General features: G+C 46.3%; 1 pseudogene; it reads left to right on the plus strand.

Moving 5' to 3' along the window:
- Window positions 1-422: 422 nt before the first annotated feature.
- LOC125324595 lies at window positions 423-1,805 on the plus strand (annotated as a pseudogene).
- The last annotated feature ends 2,655 nt before the right edge of the window (window positions 1,806-4,460 follow it).

Genomic DNA, 4,460 nt, shown 5'->3' on the forward strand with positions numbered 1-4,460 from the left:
ATCTCCTTCATGCCACATCCCTGATAACTCCCTCCTGGGGATATCTGCTGCTAATGAGCCATCCAGCCTCACTGCATGACTCATAAATTACATCATCCCATTGTGAGAGGCTCTGCCCAGGGGGAGGAACCAAGCATTCCTACCTGGATATAGTCTGAGGTTTGGAACACCACAGGCAGCCCTTACCTGCTGGATTCCCAGAGGACAAGAGCTACATTACCACCACTGGACCTTCAGAGGAAGACCAGAGCCTTCTACAGGATCACTGCTTCAACAGAACCACATCTATCATTTCAGAGGACTGCAGCCACCCCTTAATCAGACTGCAGCCACCACCCTGCCCAGCAGGGTGTCAGTTCTGACTTGGGATCTCCGGTTGGTTTGGTTTTGGTGCCCAGTGTGGGGTGGCACTGCAGCCCAGCATGGAAAAAGCCAAAAGGGCCTCAGGTGCGGTAGCGAATGCCCCTCCTACAGGAGGGGCAAATGATGTGAGCCTGGAGGAACCAAAGAAGATAATGAGGGAAGATTGGAGGAAAAAGAAAGAATTAGAAGAACAGAGAAAACTAGGAAATGCACCTGCTGAAGTGGATGAAGAAGGAAAAGATATCAACCCTCATATTCCTCAATACATCTCCTCAGTACCATGGTACATAGATCCTTCTAAAAGACCCACACTAAAACATCAGAGACCTCAGCCAGAGAAGCAGAAACAGTATAACCGCTCTGGAGATTGGTACAAACGAGGAGTTCCAGAGCACGCTGTGGCCATGAGGTACCGCAAAGGAGCCTGTGAGAACTGTGGGGCAGTGACACACAAAAAGAAACACTGCATGGAGAGACTCAGGAAAGTAGGAGCAAAATACACAGGCATGAATATTGCCCCAGATGAACATGTGCAGCCTCAGCTGATGTTTGATTACGATGGGAAGTGAGACCGGTGGAATGGTTATAACCCAGAGGAGCACTTGAAAATTGTCAAGGAATATTCCAAGGTTGATTTGGCCAAATGGACACTGAAAGCCCAGAAGCTTCAGGAGGAGTTGGCATCAGGGAAGCTGGAGCAAGTGAACTCCCCAAGACACCAGTGGGGAGAAGAGGAATCAAATTTACAGACAGAAAGGGATTGTAACAGTGAAGATGAAGACAAATATGCAGATGACATTGATATGCCTGGGCAGAACTTTGACTCTAAAAGACACATCACAGTCCGAAATTTATGTATTCGGGAGGATATTGCAAAATACTTGAGGAATCTAGATCCAAACTCTGCTTATTATGATCCGAAAACAAGAGCAATGAGGGAGAACCCTTATGCCAACACAGGCAAGAATCCAGATGAAGTTGGTTATGCAGGTGACAACTTTGTTCGCTACACAGGCGATAGCATTTCAATGGCACAGACTCAGTTCTTAGCTTGGGAGGCTTATGACAAAGGCTCTGAAGTTCATCTGCAAGCAGACCCTACAAAATTAGAGCTCCTTTATAAATCCTTCAAAGCGAAAAAAGAAGATTTCAAGGCACAGCAGAAAGAAAGGATCCTAGAGAAGTACGGAGGACAAGAATATTTAGATCCCCCCTGCCCTGCTCAGCTGAACTGCTGTTAGCTCAAAGAGAAGATTATGTGGAGAGATGGCACCCCTGAGAGAATTGAGTCAGACTATGGGAGTCATTCAGGAACAACTCTATAAATACCTGGGCCAGAATGATCTATCATATCCCCTATCACGCACCAGCTGCCGGGAAAGTTGAATGGTGCAACGCACTACTTAAGATTTTGTGGATGCTGAAAGCTTGATGCAGAGAAATTTTCCAGCTTTCTGCCAACATCCATGTGAAAGCTTGCTTTCACATGCATGCTAGCTGTAAACAATGAGAGGTTTTTGTAAACCAATATTTTTATCTTGCACCTGCAAGTTTGTTATGCAGCTTGTTATGTTACTGACTGGAGAAATATTTTGAAGTGGATGTTGTAGGGTTTAATCAATCATTCTAAAAAGTGCATGGTCAAAGGACCAATAACCTTATGCCATTCAAGCAAACCAGGTTATATAAATGAGTTTGGAAATTAATAAATAATTCTCTTCCCTTCCTCTGGACTGGAGTCTATGTTGCTTTTCTCACCGTCCCTGGTACAACAGCGACAAGATGACCCTGAAGGTGCTTGGTGAGGGGATCTTCAAAAATTGGGACGTGAACTTAGCAAAGGCCACCTGGATGGTCAATACCCGAGGGTCCATCGATTGAGCTGGTCCCGCCGAGTCTGAACCCTTGCACACAGTGGGTGGAGATAGAGTCCCTGTGGTACACCTGAGAGGTATTTTAGGAAAGACTGTTTGGATTAATCCCACCTCAGGCAAAGGCAAACCCATCCGTGGGATTGTCTTTGCTCAAGGACCTGGTTACACTTGGTGGGTAATGCAGAAAGATGGGGAAACCCGTCGTGTACCACAAGGAGACCTAATCTTAGGTGAGAACTGTGTGTAGGGTTTCACTGTGTATGCATCTATATGTAGAGTTTGAGGAGGGTATTGATAAGGGTATGATGCCGATGGTAATAGAATAAGGGGTAGATAATGTTTTAGGTTACAATATGAGATGTAACCAGAAGCATGTATTCTATCACCATCTGTTAGAGCCAGGTGGGGCAATGTTCTTTATCTCTTCCAGGACACATCCCTGATAACCCGCTTCTGGGGATATCTTCTGTTAATGGGCCATCCAGCCTCACTGCATGACTCATAAATTACATCATCCCATTGTGAGATGCTCTGCCCAGTGGGAGGAACCAAGCATCCCTACCTGGATATAGTCTGAGGTTTGGAACACCACAGGCAGCCCTTACCTGCTGAATTCCCAGAGGACAAGAGCTACATTACCACCACTGGACCTTCAGAGGAAGACCAGAGCCTTCTACAGGATCACTGCTTCAATAGAACCACATCTATCACTTCAGGAGGATTGCAGCCACCCCTTAATCAGACTGCAGCCACCACCCTGCCCAGCAGGGTGTCAGTTCTGACTTGGGATCTCCAGTTGGTTTTGTTTTCAGACTAGCGTAAGGGCTGGCTAGAATTCATGCAATGCTGCTCCAATTTCTTTCCCTAATTCCTGTTTTCCCCAGGGGTTTCTCCCTGCAAATAGGCTTTCTTCAGCAATGATACCACAAGGTGTAAATTTTCCACCTTCTTTACAGCCCCTCTTGCCTTTCCATATTTTTTTTTTTATGCTGTTCTGGTCTTTCTTACTTACTTACCTAGGTAATACCTTTTCAGAACCAATCTCCCTTCAACTCTAAATTGCTTCCCCTTTCCTTATGCCTCCCCTTTGGCTCTTAAATTTTGGCTTTTCTAATTAATCTCCCTGCAATGCTGAGATGCTAATAAAATCAGGGGGAGAAAGGATTTTTTTTTTTTTGGACCCAGAGCTTGCTTGAAAGCTAATAACCTTACTAAAGCAGATTTAAGAGATGCTAGGTGCAGCCTTGCTCTGTGTGCAAACCTTGACTCAGCACATATGCAAACAGGCTCCAAAAATAGCTTGCACTTTCCCAATTCACATGTGAGGCATGTGCCATAATTCTGCACTGTGCTTTCCAAAAATAGCACTCACACGCCATTGGCTGGTCTAAATCCATGGACGTTTAGATTTTTCAACCCAGGCATCAAAGCACGGGGCTGCACAGCTTTTTCATAGAGGGATTTTTCTCCTGGGCGCCTCCCCCTCTATTCACAAAAATAAAGAGATTTATCCCCTCCCCTATGCAATTGCTTAAGATCCCCGTGGCAAGTGCACAAACCCCTCGTGAGGAGAAGTGACATTAGGTGTCGGCTCAGAGGTATTTTTAGCCTCTTTCCGTGCTCTCTAGCTGCTGGGAGCAAAGAGGTAACCCATTACCTTGAAGCTGGCCAATTCCCCTGGAACAGCAGCGAGGGCTCTGCAGAGCAGCAACCCAGAAACCACAGCCTGACAAGCAGGGCTTGTGTGCACACAGATCTGAATGAGGAGCTCAGTTAGAGACTGAGTGAAAGGCTTCTCTCCTGTATTTCAGGGTTAGGGACTGAATGAAAGGCTTCTCTCCTGTATTTCACGGTTAGGGACTGAATGAAAGGCTTCTCTCCTGTATTTCAGGGATAGGGACTGAGTGAAAGGCTTCTCTCCTGTATTTCAGGGATAGGGACTGAATGAAAGGCTTCTCTCCTGTATTTCAGGGTTAGAGACTGAATGAAAGGCTTCTCTCCTGTATTTCAGGGTTAGAGACTGAATGAAAGGCTTCTCCCCTGTATTTCTGGGATAGAGACTGAATGAAAGGCTTCTCTCCTGTATTTCAGGGGAGCAGGTCAGTTTCTGGGACAGGACTGAAAAGGCAGAGCGGTGATCTGATCACTGGGGTCAAGGCTAAGTTGGATGGGTCTCTGAGCAACCTGGGCTAGCAGGAGGTGTCCCTGCCCATAGCAGGGGGG

Source organism: Corvus hawaiiensis, chromosome 4 (assembly GCF_020740725.1).
Source record: "Corvus hawaiiensis isolate bCorHaw1 chromosome 4, bCorHaw1.pri.cur, whole genome shotgun sequence".
Classification (NCBI taxonomy): Eukaryota; Metazoa; Chordata; class Aves; order Passeriformes; family Corvidae; genus Corvus; species Corvus hawaiiensis.